We start from the raw sequence: 16,231 nt of genomic DNA, 5'->3' as shown, positions 1-16,231 counted from the left end.
GGATACGAATTAAGGCATCCAAAGTTCAAAGTTTCAAAAAACAACATTTTAATTGTGTGTATTCCCTTTCACCTGGTTAAAGCTTATTAAACCATCACTCTTTTAAAATGGGAAAGGTATTTACATCATTTAAACACTAAAACAACGAACGAGCCACAGTAAGTAATTGTGGTAGATACATCCTGTATTTGTTTATGTCACAGCCTTGCATTAAAAGGTGAGCCAAAAACTGCCTATTCTATCTTTCAGTTAATTTTTTTTTTCAGACTTGAGATGGCCTTCCAATGCATCATGCACTTGTTTTGCCAGAATACAAGCAGACATGGGTCTTCAGTAAGAATCTCATCTAGGCTGAAATTCAGATGTCGTGGGTGAGTGCACCGACTTGCTTCACCTCAGTCCTTTTGATAAAGGGAGAAGGCTGAACAATCATTCATTTCTGCACACACAGCTTCCGCAGCCCAGAGCCGGAGGGGCCCGCTGACGAGGCTCACTGCTGACGCAGCAGTGTGTGGCCTGACCCTGAGTGATGCACTCTCCCAGAGTTGGGGGACATTCTCCTGATGCGTGACACCCAGGAAGTGTAAGATAGCTGGGGAGGTGGGGCGGTTGGGGACGAACTTTAAAATGCATGTAAGAAAAATCTAGCTTCAGTATATCTGAGGATTTGAGCAAAAGATTAAAGCAAGAAAAGCTGATAGTAAGCAGGCTTCATCTTAAAATTGATGTTACTTCTTTAAAAAGGGAAACATGTGCTGGGGTTCCTGGTAGGATTCCACAACTCGCAGAATATCACACCTTATAATTAACTTCAAACATAAAGAATATATTCCCCCAAATGAGAAAAGGTACTAGGTCTGTTCTGCCTTATTATTAGTCAGTTCCACAGATTTACCAGGGATGTCATTGTATTTTATTCACCCTTCATTATTAAAAAAAAAAAAAAAAAAAAAAAAAAAAAGACACTCATCTCATTACAATTGCCAACCAAATCAGTGATAAAATTAGAATTTCAACTCCCAGGGTCCTGACTCCTAAGATAGCGACCCAGTCATTTGAGTCCCCTAGGGTCTTCTTAAAAACAAAAATAGTCATCATTCTAAACAGAAGTATAATTTTATGATGATTCTTTTGAACTCTTTTAGTAGCAAATAATTTTACTATATAAAGCAGATGCATTACATTTCAGCAAGGTCAGACATGCAGTTACTGTGGCAATTAATGTTGGATAGTCATTGTTAAACTCCCCAAGGACAGCAGTGTGACTCTGTAATGTGAATATCAATGTGTAATTGCTATCTTTCATTTCTCCAAAGGGGTTCTTTTGTTATCCATGTGAAATTAGGTGGCTAGAGAGAGGGGCATATATTGAGCAGGAAAAAAAAAAAAAAAGCATAGAATGTGGGTCTGGGATACTGAGACATACAGAAGCGAATGATCAGTGACCAGTAGATTTGAAGGGACAAACATCTTTCCCTGGAGTTCCTCTTCTTGTAAGCCAATATTCATTTTATATGAGCCCACTGTCATTCTGAAGTACATTTTCCATTCTACATGCATGTGATATATGACATTATTAACTTCCTCAGGCCATGCATACACATATGGATGGGAAGGGCTTCGCTAATGTCTGTGTAACTAATATATATTACAGGGCTGTGCACAGAGCAGCCACACTCTGCTGGGCAGGGGACGAATTGAATCATACTGATGTACTATCAGTAGCATCTAATGACATAGTTGTAGTTTCCATTTTGAAAACCTGTTCAAAATAAAGAAGAGAAAAAGGCAGGAAAATCAATGTATAAAGGGAGGTGTAAGTTATCTAAAATTGCCGTGAAAACATAATAACCCTCTATATTATGTCTGGCTCTAAAGAAGAAAGGTTAAATTAATGCCTCCTGACACCTGCGTCCTTTCCTACTTGCTCTTCCTGAAAAAGAGCAGAAGTATCCTGGTTGGGGTACTTCTGGGCATGGAACTTAATTCTAGTGCTTGCTTGGTTAAGAATAAAAGTAGAGAAGTAATGACAAAGATTACATTCAATGACAAATATCTCATGAAATGCAAGTAAAGCATTAAAACACTTAATTTATAATCACTTATTTAACAAACAGTGAGGCTCTCCTTTGGTAAGGCACTGTTCTGGTCACCAAGTGGCATGCAGAGTAAGACAAGAACACTGCCCTTAAATGACAAGTTAATAGGCTTCCTAACAACATGAGTTTAAATGGTGAGCAGGCCAAGGGGAGGCCAAATGCCAGAGACAGTGCAAAGCTGCCACTCATGGGATTTGATGGTGACAGAGAATGGGATGGCACTAAAGGGGACAAAACTATACAGAGAAACTGGTTTTGGTGAGAGTGCTGAATCTAGTTTCAGAGAGCGGGTGTTTTAGGACTGAGAATACAATAATCATGCTGTTGATGTTTAGCAGGCAGTTAGAAATAAAGAACTAGGCCCCTGGACAAAGGTCAAGGACAGAGACAAACTTGTGAATTATTCAAGCTTGAGGTGTGGATGAGATTGTTAAGAGGGAAGAGGACAGAAAGGGAACTATGAAGATGAGGATAAAGAAAGAAAGAACGCAGGAGGTCAGGGGAAGAGGTAGGGAATCAGGGTCATGGAGGAAACCTATGAACAGAGATCATGAAAAAGTAAAATAAAGACGAGTCAGGAGGGCCTGGGGGAGAGGGGAGCACTGTCTCAGGAGATTCAAAGGAAATATTTGTCTGATGCTGTCAAGTTCACAAGGATGGTAAGTCTGAGACAAAGTGAGAAGGCCACTCGAGGTCAGTGGTGGGAAGGGTAGTGTTAAGGTGTGGGTGAATGGGGAGGAAGCGAACAGACAGGGAGACCACGCCCCAGGAATGTCGCCATGAAAGGAAGGAATCAGGCTGAAGAGGCTGCTGGCTGGGGGGGGGGGGGGGGGGGGGCAGGGAGGTGAGCAGGGCATTGGGAGGATGTGACAGGATCAGAACACACTGGAGGGCTGTGGCTACAAAGGGGCTGAGATTTCATCCTTTCAGAGAGGATCACGAGAAAGAGGACGGGTGAAGATTTAGAAAAAATTTAAGTAGAGATAGTAAGGAAGCTGAGGTAGATCCTAGGAGATGGTTTTTATCTTCTTAGGAGAGTGGGAACTGAGACCATCTAATGGAACTTCATGGTGAGGTTGGTGGCCCAATGGGATTATTGGAAAAATGGGTTCAAGGGGCACAAGAGGCGATAAACGAGTTATGAAAAGAAGGACTGCCAGGCACTTGGTGGACTGCTGAGGGTGGAAAGCATGTGCTTGTGGTTTTATGCCCTTCTGCCGAAGTGCTCTGACCTTAGAAGGGGAATGGTGAGCAATGGGGCCCACCCAGGAGAAGGGACAGGCAAAGGAAACAATAGGAGGTGACCAGGTGAGGGACTCTGGGCAGCCATCGGTGTACCTGGAGAACGCTCATCACCACATGATGTCTGGTTAGGGGACAGAGTGAGCCAAGGAAGGAACTGATAAACTGGGAAACATGGAGGGGCCAGTGACGGTCCCCACCGGAGCTAAGGGAGAAATCAGGTGGTGGAGGAGGAAGCAGGTGGGGGCTTTGGTCAAGGAGGCAAATACATATCTGAAGTAGGGCACTTGGAAGTGGTGAAGACTGAGAGAGAAAGCAGCCCCTGGAATCTGGGAGCCCACCTCACACTCGAAGCTGAGCCTGGGGCTTCTGCAGAACATCAATGGTTTCATGGAAAATCAGCATTAGATAAGGCCACTGTGTGACCAAGAGGGAACAAAACAAAAACACCAATGCCCGGTAATTGTATCTGAACACCGACAAAGCACGAACACTGGCCAACCCAGAAAATACCAAAAAGCCCAGGTAATGGGGCGACTGCTGCTTCTTTCCCACTGACAGCTTCAGCTTTGCCCTACTCTGCCTTCTCTGTAGATGAGACCTAAGATAATGTAGTCATAGTTACCCCACTTACTGACAACTCCTAATCCAGAGCCAAGCCCTCCTCTTCAAGCCCTCCCCCAAATCACCTAACACAAACCCAAGTCCTTTCTTCTGTCACCGTCCGACACTGAGCTGCCTGCAGTTCCCCAAGGTGGGAGCTCTCCATCACTGCACCAAGCTATAAACCCAACTTGTTCAAGTACAGCTGTGTTCCTGGTGGTCTCTGGCTAGAGGACATCAGCGAGAGGTATTAGATGCTGCCCTGCCCTAGGTATGGAGTAGTGTAGAAATGAGGGTCACTGGATTCAAGGATAAAAAACATTCCCTGGTCAGGGTGATGAGAGTCATATGCATGAATGTTCCGGAAAGTGATTCCAGGGAATGGGGCCCAGAAGACTGGGAGACAGGTGACAGGTAATAAAGCTACTAAGGAAAGTGGGAGAGCACCATGGGAGGAGAGTAAAGATGACCTGAGCTAGGGGCACAGACCTTAGGAGTGAAGGAGAACTTTTGTAGGTACATCAATGATATGGAAGGAGAGGTGGGTGGGAGATGGGGTATATTCCCAGAAGGCACCATACTGCTGAAGCACCATACTGCCTTTGCCTGTGATGCTCAGCCCTGGTGGGAATATGGCCATGAGAAATCTCCCCTTGCCCCAAAACACCCTTTAGCCACCAGATCTGCAAAAACCGGTTCTTTTCCCTGCTCTTTTAAAGGGATAGTGGGGAGAACAAGAAACTCTAAAAATAGATAGGAGTCCTCAGCTGAGAGAGTGGGAGGATGGCTGATAAGAGGAAAAGAATCCCAGGTGATCTGACGAGAGCCCACCAGGAGTATGAAAACAGAGGGCTTCCAAGTTTTCCTGCACCTCATCTTTGCCCCACTCTTTGGGTGAGTAACTCTTTTTATGGCTACACTGCTATCCTGTCTGTGACGTCTGAATGAGTACTAGAACCAGTACTTTTGACTTACTGTAGATTAACTTCCATGATCGTGATCAGCTTTTGTGCTTTGGAATCAAACTTTTTCTTTCATTTATTCCTATAAAACATAGACTTATATTAAGATGAAAATACCTATGGAATAATAAAAAAAAATATTTTTTAAAGTAAGGTGAAAAATTGATGTTCCCAGTTTAGCAGGTCTTAACTTGTACTGCCCTGAACCATGTTTCTGACTGTATTTATATTTTTACTTACCACCAACACTAGCAAGAAAAAGTGATCACAAAGGGATTTCTCAGGCCTGCTGGAATTGCTACAACTACTTGCTTGATTTTCCATTAGCAGACATAATGGAAAATTCCTCTCCCAAGCCCTCACTTAAAGCAGGCACTGGTGTTCTCGAAGGCTTCATGTCCCTGCAGATCTCTGGGCGTAAACTCTTACAAGAGCGCTTAACTAGGGGGTTCATGGAGGGGCTTTAGGGACTCAGAGAACCCTCTGAAAGTATATACAATTTTTATGTGTAAGCACATTTTTCTAGGCAGAGTCCAGAGTTCTAAGTATCACTGAATCTATGAACCCCAGAAGTTACAAACCATTCCACACATGATGCAATTCATATTTATCACCTCATCTTCCTTGACAAGTCTCCTGCCACTAACTCCCTCTATCCAGATGAGATGCCCAAAGACCCTGTCATGACACCCATCACATCGACCTCTAATTATCCGCTCCCACTGAAGGACGACATCTTGAGGGCAAGGACTGTGACCTCTATTTCTCATCCTAACGCAGAGAGGCCTGGCACGTGATAAATGTTTATCGAACGTGCAAATTAATGAGCAAGCACGGGAGTGAGTGACTTACCTTTAAAACAAAAAATTCTATCTCACGTGTCTCAAAAGTCACTCTTACTCAGAGGCATCCTTTACCCTTGACACTTAGTCACTTTTCTATTATAAAGCTCATTACATGAGATAACTGTGTTTTGAACTTGAGTGTTATAATTATTCCATCTGTCAGAATTCTATTAAACTAAACTCCCACAAAACACACATGTAAGAGGCCATGTAACTCACACGACACTAGGAAGTCACTTACTAAATGGTATTAACTCTCAGTCTAGGGCACATAAAAAAAAGGGGGTGAGCACAAATAAGTCTAATTATGGTCTAAACTAAAAACTGGGCAATATGTGCTTTTTTTTTTTGTCCTCTAATCTCCCCTTCCTGCTCCATTTGGCCCCACCAGGGTCCTCGACATTCCTCGTGTGGCCCAGTGCTCTGTAATCAGGCAGCAGCAGAGACCCTTTCAGATGGAGAACACAAAGAGTCACCTAGCTTGATGCCATGGCATTCAAGGCCAAACTAGTAGTACAAGTCATAATGCTGTTCTTCCTCAAGTTTGTCAACACAGTAATTCAAGATGTCAGTTTATTTATAGAAAGGCATTTGCTATTGACTACATGTTTGTGTTTCCCATTCAAAATCTCATATATTGAAATATCATCCCCAATATGATGATGGGGGTGAGGTCTTTGGGAGGTAATTAGGTCCTGAGGGTGAAGACCTCATGAATGAGATTAGTGCCCTTATAAAAGAGGCCCCCAGAAAGATGCCTCATTTCTTCTGTGTGTGAGGACACGATGAAATGATGGCCATCTATGAACCAGAAAGTAGGCTCTCATCAGACACTGAATCTGCCAGTGACTTGATCTCACAGGTAGGACTATGAGAAGTAAATTCCTATTGTATACGAGTATAAGCCACCTAGTCCGTGGTATCTTATTATAGCTGCCCTAACAGATTAAGACAGCATTCATAGCCAACGGCTTGTTGTGACTCTTTTCATATCATAATCTTCTAGGTCTAACTATTATTCATCCCACGAAGTTCACTTCAAGAATTGTCTCCTCTAGGGACTGCCACTCCCCCACCTCCAGTCTGATTTGGTTGGCCCTTCTCTGTGACCCCCCAGCAGCCACTAGTCCTGCCAAGGAGCAGGTGCTGATACACTTTTTCATCTCCTTTCTAAAGCATAAACTCACTTTTGGGTAGGCACCATATCTTCTTCAATTCTGAACTCTCAAAAAATAGCCAGGTCTTGACACTTCACAGATACCAAAAGAACATTAACTGAATGAACAAAAGGATAAATGAATAAATGTGCATTTTAGAGTAAAGGCTGAGAGATTAAGATCTTAAATCCCAAAGAATACATTGCAAGTGGTAAATTATGATGGTGTTGATACAGGGGACATTTTGCCAAGAGGTGCTCTTCTTAAGGATCATCAAAGTACTCCAGTGGTAAATGAAACTGGCCTGCCCTGTTCTGAACCCTGATCATCAACTTAGATGAGGCACTCAAACAGATATGGGTAAACTCAAAACAAGAGTTGACATGCTCATCAAGGTGAACAATGATAAAGACAGGCAAGGGGTTACCTATCAGATCAAAATACCCTGCACTAATCTGGGGTCTTGGCCTGAGGGTGGTTGATGTGGAAATCACCGTGAGGCAGCCCCAGGACTTGGTCAATATCTAAGAGAATACTTGATACATATTTTGTGAAATATAAAATGTCATGAAATTATTAGTTACTGGACCATTAAAAGATAATAAAACTCATAGTGGTAGCAGTAACCACAACTCAAGAACCAAGGAGATAGCAATGCCACATGCAAAAAAAAGACCCACTAGGAACAGACAATAAGGGAGTGATCAAGCTATGACCAGACAGATAAATCTATGACAACAACAAATACTTTTTGAGGGTTTACTACATATCAGGCAAAGCTAAGAGCTGAGCACCTGTTATCTTACCTAATGATTACAACAATCCTCTGAGAAAAGCACTATTAAAACCCCTATTTTGGAAAGTAACTTGGCCAAGAAAGATCACAGGGCGCGGGCCTGGGAAAGGTGATACGGAACCTGGACAAAGTTCAACAACAGAGCTCTTAACCAGAACCACAGGTGTCTCCTAAAGATGGTCACTGACACATATTAGAGACTACAACTATCAAAGGTGACTTGGTTTACCCTGGTGTTGAAAGCCAAAGCAGGCCAATCTGTTCAGTGGGTCAGGCAACAGGTTTGGCTAAGTCAATGGAGAGGCTCAGAACTTTGAGGGTGGCCAGATTTTAGTTCTAGGTGGCTAGTCTGGTTTAGAAAAGCTATTAAAGGACTGAATTCCAAGAGAAGAAGAGGGCTGACAAGGGCTGAATATGGTATTAGGATCATAGCTAAGCCAGCTCAGACCAGGGCAGAGCTTAAGACCCAGCAAGGGAAAATGCAGGGCTCGCAGGACCGGCATGAAACGTGGCAGGGATCTGCGGCATTTGTGGGCACCTGTGTCCACATAACTGGGGCACCCAGAGGTGGGCAGGTTAAGGCTGGTGGGGCTTCCAGTCCATAAGCTGCCTTGGGCCTGATGGGCTCACGCACTGGGCAGACACTAAATTGTACACTTGGAAATAGTTACTTTTATGCTATGTAATTTTTACCTAAAAAAATAACTGGGCTGTGATTACCCTGTGGGCACCGGGGTTTGCTGATGGGGTACTTGGGCCCCTGCACCGAGGAACTACAAGGAGGTCTGAGAAAATGCTCTGTGAGGTACAGTCCAGGGAGCTGGAATGCCTGAGCTTTCTGTTCTCTGAAGCTCCCTGTCTTGTGGGGAAGGGAGCTATAGGGTTACTCATGATGGTCTACAAAGGTGACCTTCCATTAGTGCATGGCTAGATAAAGGAGGGAGATTGTGGCTTAATTTAAGGAGTATTGACCACAGAGCAGCAATGAGCTCTCTCTCACCTGGAGCAGAGCCTGTCAGCATTATAGAACAAGCGAAGATAGCTCTTCAGTGATGGGGGCCGGACAACATGACCTCGGCAGCTTTTCCAACACTAAGATTCTACAAAGTTCAGCTGCCTTGACTCTGCTTTTCTCACAGAAGTTCAAACTGTTGGCTCTCCTCAATAGGAAAGATGCCCATGAGTTAGCAGTCAGATATCTCCTCTCATCTCGTACTACGGAAATTCACACACAGCTTAGCAAAGCAGACCGCCAGTACCCGCATCTGTGCTGCGCTGTGAACGCGCACACAGTGGAGCTGAAGCACTTATCTGAGAATGAAATCTCTTCGGGCCAAAAACAATTTTGTCTGAGAACAGCCTTCACAGCATTTGCTGACAATGTATCTCATGATTCTTTTTTCTCATGGAAAAAGAAGTAAACAGATTTAAAAGAAAAAGGTCAAATAATATTGCTGGCAGGAAAGAGCTGATTAGGGGAGTGTCCCAAGAAAGATTAAGTAAGCAGATGTGTGTCAAGGTGAGTGGCGACTCGGATTTACCGGACTGCAGAGCTCTGGCCTGGCAAACATCTCTGTACAGGCGACTGTGGCAGAACCAGAGTATTTAAATAATGGCAATTGGTTCTTTCTTAAAATCCCACACACATTAAGATGAATAACTCAAATTAAAGCCTAAATGGGACTAATAGGATTCATCATCCCCAAAGTTATCAGTTGTAAAGTTTCACTTCCGTAGGTGTGAAAGCCAACACAAAGTTGTTATGGAACATGAACCAAATACCATAGAAAACCAGAACACACGATGGGTTAGGAAGGTCTGGTGGTTGGAGAAGAACCGCATTTATTAAATCTTATTGCCCCTAATGATTATCCTGTAAAACAAGTTGTCTAAGAACCCTTCAATTAGGACAAGCCTAGGAATGTAACCCTGAGGCCATCTTCCTCTAGTAAACCTATTGCAGAAAAGAGCAGAAGAAATGAGGCTAGACTATAAAATCTTGAACTACGAAGTCTATCTTTGCATCTGAAGTATAATTTCAATATGCTTTATTAGCTTAACAGATCATTCTGGCAAAAAAGAGAGGCACCTTCAGCTAGGGTTCTGAACATGTTTAATAAAGGGACTACTTACAAAAATGTAGGTAGGTTTGAGGAGTAAGCCCCCAGAGATGGTGAGATAGCCACCAATCAGCAAAAGGGGCAAGAGGAGGTAAGGATAAGTACTGGATCCCATGGGAGCCCCAGACATGAATGAGAGGCTCGCGAGGGGAGCGTCAGGCACAGGGCTGTGCGGTCATGGCCAGGACTGCAGTAGGAAATGGGACAGGGTGGGAAGAAACATCCTGACCTGTCTGCTACTTGCTCATCTCCTGTGACATTTCCCAGTGACCAAGAGATCATGGGTGATATAGCCCACAGGGGTCAGGACTCACTGCCCGCAGCGCAGAGCAAGGCTAGAAGGAAGGAGGGGATGATCCAACACACCTGACCTTTCAGTTTCCAGAGAAGCCTGTGTCAACTTCTGAATTTAGATGCCTCCTCTCAACATGGGTCCATCCTCTTGATGCCAGGAAAACAACTCACACTCCCATAGCTTTCACGTAGGGTATGTGAGCATTCCCCTACCTGACTCAATCTAATTCTTCCACGTATCATTGTCTGGACACTCTTGTCTAATACCGACATCAGTTTACTGCAGTTCACATCCTATAAGTTGCTTCATAATCGACACTCCCCATGTGACCCTTGAAAACTGTTATTAAATCACACAGGTATTATTGCTTTTTTTTTTTTTTTTTATCATAAAAGCTTAAATTGTATTAAACTCCTCCAGCAACTACTCCAATTCCAATATAAAAGTTCTTGGTTGATGCAGATTTGGTGATGGGGATGGAGGAGAGAAGAGAGTGGAGAAACAGCAGGACATGTTCCGCTCTGACATTAGCTAAGTGAGAACAGGGGTTTGTTCTCTGTACTAGCCCACCATCCAGAACAACAGTGCCTGTGAAATGAATGAATGAATGGCCTGGTGAATGGTGGATGAGCAGACAGACACTGTATATATATATATATATCAGAATGACTAAGATCAAGGACAGAGAAGTTGGTAAAGGCAAGGAAGCACAGGTTCAGTCACAGAGGGACACAGTCCCTCTGCTAGGGCAGAAAGGAGAACTCTACATGGCAAAGGTCAAGATCTGGGCCAGCTGTGGTTAGGAACCAACACTACAGAGTCAGATGTAGGCAGAGTCTGATTAATAGGCACAGGTCCCCCACAGCAGAAATGGAGCTTGATTCTGACTCGGAGGTTTTGAACCACTTCTCACCTAGGGAGAGCCCAGCTGCACAGGAAGCCTCCAACTGTGCTGAGAGGGCAAGGGTTTGCCTTGTCTGGAGTAAAACCTACCAAGCATTTAATAGCTGGGTTTGGGGCGGGGCGGGGCGGGGGGGCAGGAATGCACTCCTGAAAGTCCCGAGTGTCATTTGAAAATATGAGGCTATTATACTCCTCAGAATATTTTTAGGTACTAAAAAAATGTGTATGCAAAAATCCAAGCATAATCTTACCCTAACTACCCTTCAAATACCAATGACTAAAAAATAATAATTAGTTTATCAGTTCACCCACCCACCCTACCGAACTCCCTTTACCAGATCCCATACAAAAGGGGTGGTCCATTTCTACTTCATGGGAAATAACCAATTCTTAATACAAAAATTAAACTCAGATGATGACAGCCCTTAAAGGCCTTATGACCTGAATCAAATTAAACTGATAGCCACGCCAAAGTGAAGACAGCCCTGTCTGGGTCCAAATCCTGGACTTGCTACTTACTAGCTGGGTGACATCAACTGTGTTGTCCTAGCTCTCTGAACATCAGTGTTCTTGCCTGTGAAATGGGATAATACCTATCTTAGTGACCCAATTATGAATGCTGGACACAGAGAAAGCCCTCAATAAATGGATGCAGGAAAACATACAAACTATTGCAATGGTATGACATCCAAGTATATTAACGCCAAAATGTTACAAAGTTGGATTTGAATCAGGGCCTTGATACAATTTTGTTTATGTGCAAATGTTGTTAAACATCATCCACATTGAAAGAAAAGCATAAACAATGTCATCAAATTTTTTCATTGCACTGAAAACTGCTCCTTTATGGAGCTGTATGCACCATTGAGAGCCAGAAGCCACCGCGGAGTTCATTACAAAGCTCACCGAGCCTGGAGGAAAGAAGGCTCAGAGCTCCTCTGCTAGAGAACTGTGACTGGAGATGGATCGTTTTTTAGGGGCGGGGGGGGGGGTGGTGGTGGTGGTGGTGGTGAGACTGCTGCTCTCCGACACTCACCTTCTCCTTTTGTATTAGGTCTCACTCACCAAGAAATCACACCCTTCTAGAGGCTGAAGTCTCAAAGAAGGGAGAAAATGAGTCTCCGACTCTTACATTTAAAAAAGAAATAAAATTTCAAGAGTTAGTTAATGCCTAATGAGCCCCGAGTCTTTGGGTGGGGTTCCTGATAATATGCAAGGGAGCCATCCAGTCAGCACCCTTTAGCATCAGCAAGTCTCAAGTACAAACGCCAGCACCAACAAACAAGGCGTGAGGTCAAACCGTGGCCACTGGGGTGAAGCCACTGAATCCACGGCCTCTGCTTCCCTCCATTCCAAATGCAGCAGTGATTGCATTCTGCTAAGGCTCATGGGTTACATACACATGAGTGGGCCCAAGGAAGTACACAAAGGGCTGAGTCGGGAAATCCGCAGCTGACCCCTTGACTTCTCCGGAATCAAGAAGCCTAGGTCAAGTGGCACCAGAGGGCGTGCAATGCCTGATGGGGGCCTATTGAAGGGAACTCAGGAGAAATGACAATGCCTTCAAATTCTAAATCAGATCCTTAAGTATTTCCTCGTGTGTGGAAGGGAAAAAATTGTCAATCACTGGGGTCACTGGAGAAAACTTTGTCAATACTTTGAACGTGTAAATTCTGTCATCCCCTGGCATCCATGCAGACTGTCTGTAAGATATGTTCGCGACAGGTCTGTCACACTGGGATTTGCAAAAAAAAATGAGAAGACTCAGGGCTGAGAATAGCGCCTTTCCCACTTCTCATTCTTGGTGTATTTTGGTGGCCCTGAAAATACAATTTATATGTTTCCTGAAGTTTAAAAAAAATCTGGAATCTTTCTTTCTAGATTTTATAGTAATAACAATATAAATGTTACGGAAAAATACATTTCAGTTTCTAAGAATTCTCAAATCACTGTGTGTGTAACATACATGCAAAGTCATTCTAAAGGGAAAATATCAATATTGACACTTTCTCAAGCAGCCCAAAGATGGGATAAAAACCCATGCTAAATTATGACTCAAAGTCTCTATATTCTTGTAGCAGATACATTTGTCATCTGGGGTTTGAATAATTCACAGTAGCAGTTTTCCAGAATACCAGGAGGATAGTCTGGATTGTTAGAGCAGCACCTGATGGCTAGCCCTGACTGGTCCCTACGGCCCTGGGTTTTTCCTCTCAAATTCCTCTTACTGGAAACTCAGCTGTGTTAGGAAATGCCCCTCATTAAGTAAAGGCCTTATTTATAAACTGAAACTTCTTGAAAAAGCTAGCTCTTAACTCTGAGCAGATCTAAAAGGAGCATTCTTCAAATTTAAAAAGTATTGAATATTGAAATTTGCTAAGAGAGTAGCTCTTAAGAGTCTCTCTTTCTGTCTCTCTAATGGTAACTGTGTGAGGTATGGATATGTTAATTAGCTTGATTGTGGTAATCATTTTATAATGTATAGGTATATTAAATATCATCATGCATCTTAAATATATACAATTTTGATTTGTCAGTCATACCTTAATAAAGCTGAAAAAAAAATAAAATGTAAAGATGGTATAAAGCAATGTGCTGAGAAAATGCAAAGGCTTCAAGTCAAGAAGGAACTCCATAACTCTCAGCCTATTTTGTGTATATGTAAATGTGAGTTTACCTGTGTGTGTCTGTGTGCACACATGTGTACATGTGTAACTTCACAGGGTAAAGCATTAATAAAAAGGGCAGCCTCAGTACTTATGTAAGTGATGGAAGGAAAAATTCCGGGTTACTATAGCAACTGCTAGATCACATGGCATGGGAGCACAGAGATAAAAAGCATCTTAAGTAAACACTCTTGTTTTTTCATGTTTTGTACATTCCGTGATGTTTTTAGAGAGGCACGCCTTTGGTCTCTGCAGTAACCACCTCAGAAACCTCCCTTCACAGTTTGCAAGGAGACTGGGAGAAAGGTAAGATCATGTCACTCTTGGTCATGCGCACCCAATGAAATGAAAGTTGGAATTAAAATAGGTTAAGAGAATTTAAAAATGCAATGAAATATTGCTAAAACCGTTTGACAGGCAAACAAACAAAATTAGTAAATGAAGAGGAACAGAGGAGGGTAAAAGAAGACAAAATAAATTTGGGTGCATAGTACTAGGTCCTTTTCCCTCTTTTTCTGGGGTGGGGGATGGGTATGAGGGGAAGGAGAAAAACAGATTGAAAAGAAATGAAAGCATTTAAGTGATAATACAGAAAACAAAAATGTCCTCTTTTCCTGAGTATTAATGTGGGCTTGGGGTGCCATAGAGGATGGAAATCTTCACATACAAACCTGCCCAGGTAACAACCTTGCTCTATGAACTGTGACTCGCTGACGTTTGAAAGTTTGTGTCTGCTCTTTACCAAGTGTGAATTCTCCTGAAGGCTTGTCTACAGTTACAAATTGACTGTAGAGGATGAACCTTCCTGCTTTTTTGGCTTGTCATTTCCAGGTTAATTCTCAGAGTATAAAACCTTTCATTTAAAACTTTAAATCTCCAATGGACTGGAATCCTGGAGCTGGCACCACTTGGATTTGTACAGATTTGGTCTGAGGGCTTGAACGCGGGAAACATTTCAAATCACCCACAGTTGCCTTCTCTACTGGCTTCAGGTCGACAAACATTGACTGAAAGCCTAGTGCTGGATGCTGGGGATAAAAGCTCAAATAAAACATGAAGATTGCCCTCAAAGAACAAACTATTCATGAGAGAGACACGGAAGAGATATCAATTTGCATTGTTTAAAAAAGCAATGGTTTGGAGCTTGGCGGTGGATAGGAGCTAGTCAATGAACTTAGCCATTATAAATAACAAGGCCATCTTCTTGTCACGTCTAAGAGTTTAAGGCAGTAAGATCAAGCATGTTTTTAGTTTGCCATTATTTGGGAGTTCCATATCTCAGTCCTCCTCAGGACATTCTGAACTCAGAAAAACAATTCCAAATATTTAATGACTTGAATTGAAATATGGCTTTAATATCCTGACAGCAGAGATCCTGCTAGCTGGATTATGTTAGATCAGCCATCTGTCCCATAGCAACATTCTTTCACAAAGAGTAAATTTTTAGAAGTTCTATCCACAGGAGCAAATTTAGAACATAAAAGAACAGAATGATTCTTGGCATTGATAGGCATATTAAACCAGAGTAAACACTCGAGGCCTCCTCAGTAATCAACTGGTACCCACTTTACAGGGCAACATTTTCCCAAAGAGGGTTTGACACTCAAAAGTTTGGGTGCTGCTGAATTTGGGGTGGGATGGGGGCTTCAATATAAGAAAGGAATATTAAAGCTAGAAAAAAAAATCTTAGCTCTTTATTCTTTTATCTTTATAAACGAGAAGACTGAAGCTCAGAGAGGTCATGTGAATCACTAAATTTGTAATCACTATATTTAATTTGGAGAAAAATTTTTAACAAAATTTCAATTCCCCTGGAATAAAATGGATTTTATAAATGATGACAACACAGTAATTTAACTGAGGAAAAATTTTGCATGTGATAGCTAATCAAGACATCTTACTTTTACATTACAAAAATAAATCCCAGCTACACTGAAGAGCTGAATGAAAGGTGCAACTCTAGAAGAAATGGAAGAAAATAAATAAAATTGAGGATTTGCTCAAAAAATTGGGAAGAACTTTATAATTTTAAAAGCAATTTTTAAAATGAAAAACATGCATCAACAATTTTGCTCACACATGTATAAAATAAGTAAGTGAGAAACAAAATGGGAAAAGCTACATCCAGCAAGCATGACAAAGGTTTATATCCCCGTAAAGAGCATATTCAAACCAATGAGAAAAACACCAATGGGACAATGGGCAAGGGAGGCAAATAGATTACTTACAGAAGAAAGATTAACAGATTAACATAAATTGTAAATACGCAACCTCACTAGAAAAGGAATGTATACTGAACAAAACAACACCCCTCCCCATCAACCTGACAAAAACACTTAGTTTCTCCTCCTAAGAATCATGAATACTCAGTAAGGGTGAAGGTGAAGGTGAAGGTGAGGGCACTGCAAAACAAGTACTTTCATGTATTGTTGATGTAAGTGAAAACTGGCACAAGCTTTAGGGAAAGGAGTTAGGCAAAAACATGAATGAGATTAACACAGTTCATACTTGTAGGGAGGTAGGGAATAATTACTCGGGAGTTT

The 16,231-nt window shown here is 42.4% G+C and overlaps 1 protein-coding gene across 2 annotated transcripts in view; it reads right to left on the bottom strand.

Moving 5' to 3' along the window:
- RAPGEF5 (Rap guanine nucleotide exchange factor 5) overlaps nucleotides 1-16,231 on the bottom strand; it is a 206,058-nt gene that overhangs the window by 62,881 nt on the left and 126,946 nt on the right. The window lies entirely within an intron of this gene.

The sequence above is a fragment of the Furipterus horrens genome, unplaced genomic scaffold, assembly GCF_987537825.1.
Source record: "Furipterus horrens unplaced genomic scaffold, mFurHor1.1.pri manual_scaffold_9, whole genome shotgun sequence".
NCBI classification, from domain to species: domain Eukaryota; kingdom Metazoa; phylum Chordata; class Mammalia; order Chiroptera; family Furipteridae; genus Furipterus; species Furipterus horrens.
This window is presented reverse-complemented; position numbering and strand designations above follow the sequence as displayed.